The sequence below is a fragment of the Portunus trituberculatus genome, chromosome 49 (assembly GCF_017591435.1).
Source record: "Portunus trituberculatus isolate SZX2019 chromosome 49, ASM1759143v1, whole genome shotgun sequence".
NCBI classification, from domain to species: Eukaryota; Metazoa; Arthropoda; class Malacostraca; order Decapoda; family Portunidae; genus Portunus; species Portunus trituberculatus.
This window is the reverse complement of record NC_059303.1, coordinates 10826363-10840359: the sequence shown is the minus strand read 5'-3', so window position 1 is coordinate 10840359 and position 13997 is coordinate 10826363. Positions and strand designations below refer to the sequence as shown.

Genomic DNA, 13997 nt, shown 5'->3' with positions numbered 1-13997 from the left:
AGACAGACGAAAAAAAGTCATAAATCCTTTCAAGATATCAAATTACTCGAATATTTACCCAAGTCAGAATCAGGCTCTTTGAATTTTGAGCCCAATTCAAGCTCGGCACAGAGCTTGGTGGCCGCGCCTCATGTCTGCCGCACTTGTTTTTGCCCCGAGAGTTACGTCCGCCTCCCATTAGGATGACTCTCGCCATCCCTTGCCCGAGCTGAGTTTTATATTCCGTATGTATAACAGGAAGCCATTAATGTCCTCTACGTATATATGTTATCCGACCACCGTCCCTTCCCCGCTGCCACACACAGCCTCCCACCATCACCACCACCACCGCCACATTCACCACCACCATTGCGCCCCCGTTACTACGACCACCAAGGCACCGCACTCAATTTCATCATTACCACCCTCACCACGACTACTGCATGTCTATCCATCCATCCCCCCCACTCGCCTATCCACCCTCCTACCACCCACCCACCCATTCTCCCACCAGTAACCTGCTCACCACCACCACCACCGCCGCCGCCGCCATCCTTATCACTCTTATGGATCAGCACACCAACTGTTACCAATACAGATGCCTCACCTTTTCCCAGCCATGACAAAGACAACCTGAATTGCACCAGGAAGAGATAATTGTTCATTAATCTCTTTCGCTGCTTCTTCTATTAAGTAATTTGGTGAGGCGAGCAAATTAAATTTCTTGTTATAATTATCACTAATTTCATAAATGGACATATGGAACGGCTAGGTAGGTGTGCGTGAGAGAACTTAATTTCACAGGAGTGCTGAAATATTATACGTTGCAGTAACGAAGGTAGCATAGAATTGTATGGCCATGGCAGATCACAGACCGTGGCCCGTATAGTGTAACGAAGGAGTCTGGCACTTGTGTTCTTAGGTGGCCTGGCCCGATTTGTGCGGCTGAAGAGTGGCCTCAGAAGAGCGAAGACTGTATCGTGGATGCCTTGGATGTGACTGAGGCCCAACGCAACACACGCTAAACCAGTGCATCGCCTCAGCGTGCTTGGCCAAACTGCACTTCATAAACTAGTGTAAAGCTGAAAATGGTATATGGCCTAAGCACTGTATGGATCCACAAAAGCGTATGGTCTATACACAGATATATGGAGTAACGGTACTGGGCCCTTCCAACTATATGTGGCCTTTCAGCAGTGTGTGGCCTTCCAACTGTGTGGCCTCGAAAGATTGTGGCCAGAGGGCGTGTGGCCAGGGAGGGTCCAGGCAGTTTATTGTTCTTGCTGTCGCGAGGTGGAGGTTACACTGGCAGGAGAAACTTTTATTTATTTACCCTCGCCCCGTGGCTTACCCTCTCCCCCTTGTGGCTGGCTGAAGGGGGAGAATCAATCGAAGGGAAGGGGTGGCAGGGGGTGAGGGGGGGAAGAGAAGGGCATGTGTACATATGGCGTTGTGGCGTGGAGGCAGGAATTGGTGTTTAAAAGTTCCCTGTGATTTGATTTGTTAGGAATGGGAGTTAGGATTCGAAATAACAGCAATACTAAACAAAAATAGTTGCTTATAAAGAAAGAGAGAAAAAAGATAGTGACAAAAAAGGAAAAACTAAAAAAAAAATCAGGGAATGGACGAGGGAATTGTGCTGCGTTGTTTGGTGCAGGTAAGACGCTTTCGAAAACACTCCCTTTCGAGCATCAAGATCCCTCTGTGCACTCAGCTCTTCTCTCTAGTTACAATATACACTTTTTTTTCCCACCGTGTGTAAAAGAAGGCCCAAGGAAAATAAACATATATAACACACTCAATGTTCTGATCTTGAAATCTTGAAAGCTCTCATATACTGCGTGCGATAATGACAAAGTCAAACACTACCATAAATATTGCTTTTATTTTTTCCTAGTGACTGATGATAGCTGGGTGCTGTTGAAGTATGATCTAGGATTCAGATTGGGTGCGACAGAGAGGTGGAGTCACACACAATTCAGCACACCCAGTCACCCCATTTCTGAGACACAATGTGCGTGCGTGTCCTGTGTGTGTCGGGTGTGTGTGGCGAGCATGTGGGGTGAGAGAGGTAGGTGTACAAGAGAAGGGCAAAACAGGTACAGGAAAGATTATGGGGGGTGCTGGAGAGAAGGCGGTGGTGGTGGTGGTAGTGGTACTGGTGCACGGTTGAGGTGGGTGGAAGGAAACTTGTTCTTGGTGTTGTGTTGTCATGGTTTAATGCATACTCTTCCTGACGACGCTGCCGCCGCTGCCGACAATGATGATTTTCAGTTACCTTTTGACTCGGCATAAATGAATACGGAATAAGGAGTAGGATGAAAGTAAAACCAAAATAGATAAATAAAATGCGGTGTCAAAACCATGGCGGTGAATCACTTGACTCAAAGTTTCGGAGTTTATGCATCGCGAGGCCAACTTCAGTAATTGGTCCACTCGAAAAGCGAGGCCAATAAACCATAAATTTCACCCCACAATTTTGTTTTCGACCCTCCACTACCCACCTCTCCCTCTCCTCACCGTACGGAACTCCACCATAGGTTATTTCCTGATTTTTGCGCCACACCCTCACCTTTTTGTTGCGATCTAAATTCCACCGCTGTGTTGGAAAGAAGAGGCAAAGATCTATGACGGGAGGTGATATATTTCTTCCTCTTCACTCCTCTTCTCGATTTTTCATATACTCTTCTTTTTTCACAGATTGTTTCTTTGTTTTCTCCTTTTTCTTCTTCTTCTTCTTCTTCTTCTTCTTCTTCTTCTTCTTTTCTTCTTCTTCTTCTTCTTCTGCTTCTTTTTCCTTTTCTTCTTTTTTTTCTTCTTTTTCTTCTTTTTCTTCTTTTTCTTCTTTTTTTCTTTGTTTTTCTATTCTCGTTTCTCTATTTACTTTACCATCACCACCACCACCGCCACCTCCTCCTCCTCCTCCTCCTCCTCCTCACCTACTTCTTGATCGTGACTTCTTGCTATATCACAAAGAAAATTATTCATTGTGTCGGAACTAAAAGGCAGACAAATATATGTTATTCAATTTCTGCGGAATAAAAGGTTTCATGCTTGAATGATTTCGTATTTATATGTTCAGTGAAAACTTTTCCTTCTCTTATCCAGTATCTCTTTTCTCTACTTCCTTTTGTCTTTCTTAGTTTTATTTATGTTTCCTCCGTTTTCTTTTAACCTTTTTTTTCATTTTTTTTCAGTCCTCCCTATCACTTATTTCCTTTATTTTACTTACCATATCTTCTCCCCTTTTCTCAATCCACTTCTCCTCTTCCTGCAAGAGAGAGAGAGAGAGAGAGAGAGAGAGAGAGAGAGAGAGAGAGAGAGAGAGAGTGGATTCCTACGTTTGTTTCTATATCCTCTCCCCTCCGTTTTTATAGTCTGTCTGCTTTTTTCGTCTTATCCCCTCTTCTCCATTCTCCATCTTTTTTTTCATGTTTCCTTTCTTTTGTCGTCATCTCTTTAATTTGCGTTTACTTTTGTACTTCTAAAGACATTCCGTTTGTGCTACTTTTTATGTTTGTCTGCGTGGTCCTGTGTCTCTGTGTATCACTCTGTTCATTTGTGGCTGCACGTGTGTGTGTGTGTGTGTGTGTGTGCACACACACACACACACACACACACACACACACACACACACACACACACACACACACACACACACACACACACACACACACACACACACACACACACACCAGCGCGCGCGTGGCAAAGTTGGCTGCTACCACCTTCAACCAGACCATTTCACTCGGCTACATGTCATACTAACATACTATTCGCTGTATACAAACCATTAGGTCGGCCCATAACTCACGGTAACATACACGCTCGCTCGAGGCAGCAAGACAAACATATACATAAGATACTTTTTTCCCTCTCCTCGACACAGCTCTCAGAGAAAGATGCATGGAATTGAGGAGGCGGCAGACGACTGGAAGAAGATGGAAAAATAATCCTCATTTACGCATATGCATAAAAGGAACATGTTTCAATCTTGTGCTTTTTATGTATGTATGTGTGTGTGTAATTTCCTTCCCCTTCCCGCCAGCCTAAATGTACACACACTTACATAATTAATGAGGTTGCTGAGCCTCTCGTTCTCTAAGGTATCTAATTGTGGTGATAAAGAGAGGTGTTAGTGTTTTTGTCTTGCCGCTCCGCTCCCTGAACCAACAACTTTGATGCAATATATGGAGAGACAGGAAAGTGGAGTTACCTGTTCTCGCCACGTAGTACTTGTGGTCTTATGACTTTTCTTTGTTTCCTGGAGTGCTTTTTTTTCAATCAAACTCACCGACACTGAACATAATGTATCTTTTAGTGCGAAGAAAATACATCCTGCATTGCCATTATACTGATATTTTCCTTGAAGACGCGACCACAATCTTTATTACCTCCTGTGCTTCTGATCATTAATAAAAATCACGCACTCTGGATGATAAACCTGTATGATATGAAATACACTCAGTCAAGGAGCCGGAAACTCGTTAAGTATCACACATTACATTTTGTATGAAGAACGGAGGTGACCACTTCGGAAGAAAAGAACTATAATCTTCCGCCTCTTTTCACGTCCAAAGTGATATTATTTACTCAGAAATTCTTCCCTGATAAGGGAGAGTTATTTTTTTATCATTTTTTTTTACTTATTCCCAGGGTTATCCGTTCCTGGAAAATATCCTGAGCTTCTTAGTAACAAAGAACCAGTTTCCATGCTTATTTGGCTATACTGTTTGGAGTAAAGAGGAAGAGGAGGAAGAAACGGGGTGGGTAAGAAAAGAGGAAGTGAGGAGAGGAGGAGAATAAAGGAGAGGAAGCCAGGAAGGGGTTTACAAGCCAACCATTATGCCCAATAACATTTCATGCTAACTTATCTTCCCGTAGGTTCCTGTAGGAAGAGGGAGTGGAACCATTAAGTCGTGTAATATTTTATGGCAACATACACCGTCGTAGGTTTTAGCGAGACGGATCCCCCATTAGGCTACGGTCAGGGTAGGTAAAAAGTCGCCCATATCAAAGGGGAGTAAAGGGGGCGAGGAGGAGTGACTGGTGTTTTAAAATAAGGGGCGGAGGAGGTGAATCACGGGGAGGCGGCGAGAAGGATGAGATGCATTAGGGGGACACCCGCTGAGCCACCTGACTCCCCACCACCCACTGACGGAAGGGGAGGGATTGTGTTGCGAGCGAAAGAATGACTTGCCTTACTATGTTCAGACGAGAGAGAGAGAGAGAGAGAGAGAGAGAGAGAGAGAGAGAGAGAGAGAGAGAGAGAGAGAGAGAGAGAGAGAGAGAGAGAGAGAGAGAGAGAGAGAGAGAGAGAGAGAGAGAGAGAGAGAGAGAGAGAGAGAGAGAGAGAGAGAGAGAGAGAGAGAGAGAGAGAGAGAGAGAGAGAGAGAGAGAGAGAGAGAGAGAGAGAGAGAGAGAGAGAGAGAGAGAGAGAGAGAGAGAGAGAGAGAGCAGAAAGACAAAGGAAATAACCTTTTAGAAAATCACTTTATTCAGTGATCGAAAACTAATTCATAGATGAAAACGTCGTCTTCATGGTACATAAAATGATATCGTGCTGGAAAATCAAATGTAGACATTGTCACCGCAGAGTGGAACTGGCCCGTCACCTCTAAGCAAAGTAATAATGTATGTAAATAATTAAATGAAAAAGTTGATTGACAAGGTATTCCTCGAAAAGCTTGTGATGTGAATAAAAGCTCTCCAGGGTGGTGAATGATTTAAGAGGAATGGCTGACAGGTGAGAAGAGGGAAGGAGGAGGGATGGAACTATCACGGCTGTAACAAGAGACTTAGTGGTAGGGCGAGGCCAGGAAGACTTGAGGACAGGGAGACAGAAACACTGGGCTGCAACTTCATAAACAAAAGATTACAAGGCAAACTTCTCTATTTACAGACCTGTGGGATCCAAATGAAAGAAAAAGAAGTGTTAATATTTAATCGATAACAGTTATTGTTCTAAGGTGATATATGTATTGTTATATTTCCCTTAACTCACGTTTATTTGATATGATACCAAAGTGTATACAAAAAGGAATATCCGACAATTAAATAGCGCCTTGAGTATGATTGACAGATTAATTGAGATAGGCAAAAAAGAATATTGCATTTACATTGGCTTTATTCTCTCCCTCTCTCTCTCTTCTCCACTCCTTACTCTGCCCACCTCCCGCTCCTGCCTGCCTTGAGCCCATCACACACAAAGACAAGGACTCACCAGCCCTTAATTCTGGCTTAAGAGCAGCGCGCCGCCCGTGAGTCAGCATAACAATATTTTGGGTTCGTTTTGTGTCCGCCTTTGTGTTTAAAATTTGCACAAGAGTTGTCACCAAATTCTGGGCCACCTTTTAGCGCACTAATCGGCTTGTAGTGTCACATTTTGTCTTAATCCGAGGCTGGATCAACACGGCTGGGTTTACAAGAAATTCCTCCTTCTCTTTCCCCTTCTCTCTCTCCTCCGTCTAAGATTACAGTGCCTCATCCGTCGCGTCGCCACCTGTCACACCTGCTGCTGCTGCTGCTGCTGCTGCTGCTGCTGCTGCTGCTGTTACTGGTGCTTCTGCGTCGTGGGTCGTTCCGTTCTATCCACGCTCCTTCATCTTGTCGCCCTTCACTCACCTGTCTATTTTTTTTTTTCCACATATGAGATATTTCCTCCTCACCTTACATCGTCCTTGACTCTCTTCCTGCACGTCTGGAGGAGAGGTACACTAATACATGGTAATATCCTTATAGTGAGGTTTTATTTGCATTTCTCTACTAAAGAATGTGTTTAGCTTTTTGTACAGTACTATTCATGCCTTGTAAACATTTGTTCCCCACGTGTAGAAAGAAATAATTCAAGAAAATCAAGCATAGATTGCAGAATATTAAAAACAGAAAAACTGTGTGTGTGTGTGTGTGTGTGTGTGTGTGTGTGTGTGTGTTTATGTTTATGTGTGCGTATGAGCATGTGCGTGGCAACAAACCACCCTCCTGCCTCCTTCCCCTACTGCTAGAAATGAAGATCTGTGAGGCTGAACTGTTAGGCGGAAGGTAAGCAGAAAGGATGAGGTTGTTCCCTAGGTCCCCGGCAGGCCCCCGCGCCCAGGGGAAATTATCCTATTATTGACCTTAATGTTGTTTATTTGGAATCCGTGCGGGGGTCTGGCCGTGTAGGATCACCCGGAATTAACAATTGAGCTCCTTTCTGCCCTCTGCTGTTACCTCAGCTTTCTTATAACAGGGTTGTACTGGCCAAGGCCTCATGTTGTGGCAGTGAGATAGTGGGAGAGATCGTCATGTTGTGGTGACTTAGATATAATTAATCTTCTCATTCTTATTACCACCTCGTTTAGGGTTCATGTTGCTCTCTCTCTCTCTCTCTCTCCAAGAATGAGAAAGATGAAAAAAACTTATAACTTACCAATGAATAGCATAACTCATTCGTTCATTATAATTTCTAGTTTTCTGATCCAATATTTTCTCGCAAAAAGAATTTTTTTCCTTACATAATGTTCGTATTGTTTGCAACACTTGACATTATCGGACACGCATAAACAGCCACACGTGGCCGCCTCTCCACTCCGCGCCAGACACACGCCACTCTTTGCCTTATGCTCACCCTCCACTTCCCTTGTCTTGCCCTACTCCTTCCCTCATCACCCCCACCCCCTCACCTGGTGCCCAGACAAGTCCCTTCCCCACCAGGCGGCTTCGAGGCTCCTCTGATCACATTACCACACCCTCGCCCCTCCTCGGGACCGATAACTTGCAGGCAGCGCTACATGCTAAACCAATTAATGGAAAGCTATGTGTTCTCCCGGAGCCATTACGATATTAAAACAGGTTCCCCGGTGTTTCTTAAAGTAGTTTTGCTGTATGTGTATATTTTTTTCTTATCTTAATGTATTATAATTCATCGTGAACTTTAGTTAATATCAGTTACAGGCGATGATTGATGTGACCTGGTTCTCTTTCTCTCTAACACTGATATATAATTTATAGAAATTTATTGTAATGAAGTCGTCTAATGGCGTTTCTAAGTTTGAAAACTTGGACAATCAAGAAGAGTCAATAGTGCTGTCGTCTTGGCATCCTGTAAGTTCAGACTGATGAAATTATGCTGTTGCCTATGCACTGAAGAGAAAACTGACAACTTATTCCTAAGTTAAGGAGATTCACATGAAAGCACCACTGATAGCTAAGAAATATCATCTTTTCTCAGGAAGAAACTTAATTTTTTGAGCTTCTAATGTTCTTGATCAGAATGACCTTCCCATTAGGAGAGAAAGAGAGAGAGGAGGAGAGAGAAGAGAGAGAGGGAGAGAGAAGAGAGAGAGAGAGAGAGAGAGAGAGAGAGAGAGAGAGAGAGAGAGAGAGACCTTACACACCTATGAATGGGAATGAAAATTGTTGTCTATTAAAAAAAAATCGTAACCCCCATTCGATCGCAATGTAATTAGAGGAAGAGAAAATAAGAAGTAAAGAAAATGGTTCAAACAGGAAGGAAACCCTAACTTCATACATATTGCCATGAAAAAAAATTATCTCGAATTGTAACTCCATTGTAAGTAATGTTTTCCTTTTATTATCAGGAGGTGGGCGATAATGCATAAGAGAAACGATTCAATTGTTCTTTAGAACGGAAAAGAAAAATCTCATTGGGGTGTTGTTACGTTCACCGGTTAAATGGGTAAGATTGGCATCTGGGAGCCGGTGACATCGGGGAGCCGGTGAACAATAACAAAAAAAAAAAAACACTGCAGGTTCAACTGGTGAGGATATGCAAAGGGGGCACTTAAGAAGCTATTTAATAACCCAATAACAATGAAACTGACACATATAACATGAAACTGACACTCCTATATATAACAGAAATAAATACAATAAAGAATCCAACTTAATACCTAACAATAATACTAATCCTATATGGAGGCAATGTGGAAAAAACGGGAAGAGGGGAAGTGATACTAATGAGATGTCGCAGTGGTGAAGTGCTGGGTGAGGTGGATCCCACGGTAATCCAAGAGGCGTTGTGTTCACTGGTTGATGAGGCCTTGACCTCGATTGACTTCCAGAAATCAGGAAGCTCGCTTAACACTTCCGCTTGAGTCAAATGGGGCTGCGTGAATCCAACTTCGAGACAGTAGAGGGGCTTCAAGAGACGGTGACGTGGAATGGGAGGTGGAGAGGAGGCGAACGAGGTAGCAAGCTGAGGAGGTTGAGGGTAGTGGAGTATATTACGGGCGGGCCGTAACATTTCCTCCCCCCTAAGACCTCCGTTATGAGCTCATGAACGAGGTGAGACGGGAGATCTTGATAAGACGTCGGCGATGATGTTCACCCCCTTGATATGGTGGGCTTCCAAGTTGAAGGGTTGAATTAACAAGGCCCACCTAAGTATGCGTTGGTTTCGGTTCTTCATGGCGTGAAGGAAGGCCAGAGGTTGTGATCGGTGGAGACCTTTCGTAGTTTGAGGGCCAGGATGCAGGTAGCACTCATAACGTTGGAGCGCCAGGACGAGTGCCAGAGCCTCCTTCTCGATGGTGGAGTAGTTGAGTTGGCGTTTCTTCAGCTTGGCGGAGTGATAGGCGATGGGATGGAGGATGCCGCTTGTGGGGTCCGCTTGTAGGAGGACAGCACCCACTCCAACTCCACTCGCGTCCACTTGTAGATGGAAGGGGCGGGAGTGATCTGGCGTCCAGACCACTGGCTCCGAGGAGAGGAACGCCTTAAGATGTTGGAAGGCTTGGTCACAGGTCGGGGTCCAGTGGAAGGGGACGGAAGTGCTGATAAGGTCCGTCAGGGGGCGGCCAGGGTGGAGAAGTTCCTACAGAATCGTCTGTAGAAACCAGCCATCCCCAAGAACCTCATGAGAGCTTTCCTGGTGGTAGGGACAGGGAAGCCAAGGATGGCCTCCACGTTGGCTCTCTTGGGGCGAACCTTGCCGTTCCCAACCACATGTCCCAGGTAGACCATCGTAGACTTCCCGAAGGTGGACTTGGCCAGGTCAGCCTGATGTGTGGCCAGGTTGGTTGTAAGACCGGCTTCCTGCAACCGACCCATCAGCCTCCGGAGACGGGTCAGATGCGTCACCGAGTCAGACGTGTCACCCAGTCGTTCGAAGTCACCACCAGGTCGTGCAGATAGGCAGATGTTCCCTCCAAGTCCTGGGTGATGTAATTCATAGCCCTCTGGAAGGTATTAGAGTATTAGACAAAGCCGAAGGGCATCACTGTATTGGTATAGCCCGAAAGGGATGGAAGGCGGATATTATTCGGGCCTCGTCCGAGAGGGGAATCTGGTAGTAACCCTTAAGTAAATCTATGGTGGTTACAAATTTGGCTACTCCTATGCTATCTATAAGGTCCTCTATCAAGGGCAATCGGTAGGAGTCTGGTACTGCCATCTAGCTTAGATGTTAACAGGCAAGGAGAAGCCCAAGGGTATTTTGAGTAAACCATTGATCCTTTTAATATTTTGAGAGGCCCCCAGATCCGTCTTCCATAGAGTAATTCAAAAGGGGGAGTAACCTAAAGAATCTTGGAGTTTCTCTTAAGGCGAAAGAGAAGAAAATAGATACTTTCATCCCAGTCTCCTTGATGCTCCAAGCAATACTTCATGGATTTTAACGTTTGGTGAAACCACCCCAGACAGCCTTGGGATTGGGGGTGGTAAGCCGAGGTGGTTACATGGTCGATGTTTAGCTCATTCACTATCTGTTGGAAAAAAATGCTTGTGAAAAACAAGTATTAGATGTTTTACAATGGTCTTTGATGTGATGTTCTTAAGAGGGATTGCTTCAGGGTACCTGGTAGTGGGATCCATGATGGTTAACAAATACCGATTCCCTAGTTTGGTTTTGGGTAAGGGCCCTACGCAGTTCAGAACGATCTTTTCGAAGGACTCCGTCTGAACTGGAATAGGCGTCAGAGGAACTGGTACAAGGCGTTCGTTAGGCTTACCCACAATTTGATATACGACACGTTTTCTTTTAAGGAGGACTCAAAAACAATTAAGTTTGGAACAGCCAAGTTACCCGCAAGATCGTTACCCAGCCAAGTTACCCGCAAGATCGTTACCCAGTACAAGATGTACCCCCAGTACTGGCAGTTCACCAGGCTTAATGGCTACCTCAACCTCTCCTGAAATGAAGGGGCACTAAGCTAATATTAGCCAAGGGATAGGAGAGCTGTGATTCGAGACCTGTAAGGACCACCTTCCCAGTGAAAGCCTGTTTGATGTTAGGATGACATCTTCTCTCAAGATGGATTGGGCAGCACCTGTATCACGCAGAACCTTGACATTTATTGCCTTGTCTTTACCATCAGTCAGGGACACTTTACCTTGATACGTGTACGAGTCATAAACTTCTAGAGGAGAGTTGACGAGTCTGAGCGACTTGTTAAAATGGCCAATTATAACTAGTGAGAAAAATTATCCGCGAAGTCAGGGGATTGAGGGTTCGCATGAACATATGATGATCCCAACACTTGGATAACACTTATTACACACCTGCCTATGTGCAAAAAAATAGAGATAAGTGCTATCGGTGAACACGCCTTTCTACCTGGTTTCCTGGTCTACCACTGCTATGTGATACCAATGAAAGTTACGAAGCACTTTTAACCCAAAGGGAGCCACTTGATCGCACAAAGGTAAATTTAAACCACACGCAGAGTAAGTCACAGAAAAAAAAAAAAAAAAGTCACAACACCACAGAAACAAAAAAAAAAAAATAATGTAATCACAAAAAAAAAGTCACTGGAAAAATGGAACACAGAACAAGGGTTATAAAGGTCCTGTCACGGTCGCCAATTGTTACGTTCACCGGTTAAATGGGTAAGATTGGCATCGGGGAGCCGGTGGAGCCGGTGAACAATAATAAAAAGAAAAACACTGCAGGTTCAACTGGTGAGGATATACAAAGGGGCACTTAAGAAGCTATTTAATAACCCAATAACAGTGAAACTGACATACACAGATATAACATGAAACATGAAAGACATATATAACAAAAATAAATACAACAATAAAGAACCCAACCTAATACCTAACAATAATACTAATCCTATATGGAGGCAATGTGGAAAAAACGGGACGAGGGAAAGGATACTTATGAGGTGCAGTGGTGAAGTGCTTGATGAGGTAGATCCCACGGTAATCCAAGAGGCGTTGTGTTCACTGGTTGAGGCTTTGATCTCGACTGACTTAGAAAAATTAGGGAGCTCGCTTAACACTTTCGCTTGAGTCGAATGGGGCCGCGTGAATCCAACTTCGGGACAGTAGCGGGGCTTCATGAGACGGTGACGTGGAAGGTTCATGAGACGGTGACGTGGAAGGGGAGGTGGAGAGGTGGCGAACGAGGTAGCAAGCGGACGAGGTGAGGGTAGTGGAGTATGTTACGGGCGGGCCGTAACAGTTGTGTAAAACAGATGTAGTTTCTATAACCTATCTCCCCCATCTCTCTCTCTCTCTCTCTCTCTCTCTCTCTCTCTCTCTCTCTCTCTCTCTCTCTCTCCCTTATTTTAATTACTTATCGATGTAAGTAACTAAATTGTGAATGACATCGTAGAATACAGTGAACAAGATGATAAACCATTATGCTATTACATTTTCTCTTTCAGTTTGATGCTATTTCATATCCACATCGATGTTTCTATTCAAAATCTATCTCAAATTCTGCTATTTTTTCATCTTGCACCTTTCCTCACCATCCTTCCCTCTTTTTTTCTGTTCCCCATCCCCTTTTCGCTTTCACAACCCCTCTAGCTCTCCGATACATTTGTTTCTCCCCTCTACATGCTAGTCCCATGCCTCTGTTTTACTCTCTCTCTCTCTCTCTCTCTCTCTCTCTCTCTCTCTCTCATTCAGGGAACTCTTGTAATAATGACGTGGTAGCTTCCGGGAGAGTCAGTAATAAGGGTGGGTCGAAAATAATACAAATGAAAGGCGAGAAAATTGGAATAAACGGGAAACTGGAAAAAGAAATAAGGAATTATCGAGGAAAAACTGAGGACTTACTGGATGGGGAAATAATGGGGTAAGCAGGAAGGGAGGATGAAATGGAAAGGAAAGAAAGGAACAGAAAATAAAAGGGTAAGAGGGGACACCGTGCGAAAATTTAATATAGGAAGATTAGTCGATCACATAATGGAGTGCAGGAGGAGGAGGAGGAGAAGGAGAAGGAGAAGGAGAAGGAAGAAGAGGAGGAGGAGGAGAAGGAGATAAAAGAAGATGAGGAAAGAACAAGAACAAGAAAAGTGAGGAGGAGAAAAGAAGTATGTGTGTAGGAGGAGGAGAATTAAAAGGAATATTAAAGAACATGTTTAAAATCTAGTCGAAAGGGGAAGTAAGGAGAGAGAGAGAGAGAGAGAGAGAGAGAGAGAGAGAGAGAGAGAGAGAGAGAGAGAGAGAGAGAGAGAGAAATAAAAAGTATATTTTGTAGCCAATGAAAAAGTATACTTGTAGGTTTTCTGAACTATTTCTTGCTCTGTGAAGACAATTGCAATCCATTTTTTATTTTTTTATTACTAGAAATTACATACCTCTCCTCTTGGGTTTATTTTGCCCACTAGTAAAGGTGAGAAAAGCGAAGATATTTTTACTCAGTATAACCTGTATCGGAATTGATGTCTCTGAGTGTTCTAATGCACACTAATAGCGGCTGATGAAGAGTCCGATAAATTTGTAGGAAAACAATTTCATTTTTTTATCTCCTATGTCATTACTTTAATTTTGCTTTTTAATGCCATGTTAAAGAGACGCTGCAAAGGCTAAGAAATCTTTGTTTATATTTTCTTACTTCCTTTCTCTGTGACCTTTTCTTTTATTCTAGTTTTTTTTATGTTCTCTTTATTGATACTAGCTTTTTTTTTATTTTCACTGACAGGAACACACACACACACACACACACACACACACACACACACACACACACACACACACACACACACACACGGTCTCTGATGGTCACCAATTTTTCTGATCATCTTTTGTTTATGGTAATGATACACCCTCGTGTTCTTTTC

General features: G+C 43.8%; 1 protein-coding gene across 15 annotated transcripts in view; it reads left to right on the top strand.

Moving 5' to 3' along the window:
* Positions 1–13997, top strand: part of LOC123499346 (homeotic protein ultrabithorax-like) — an 817282-nt gene that overhangs the window by 174619 nt on the left and 628666 nt on the right. The window lies entirely within an intron of this gene.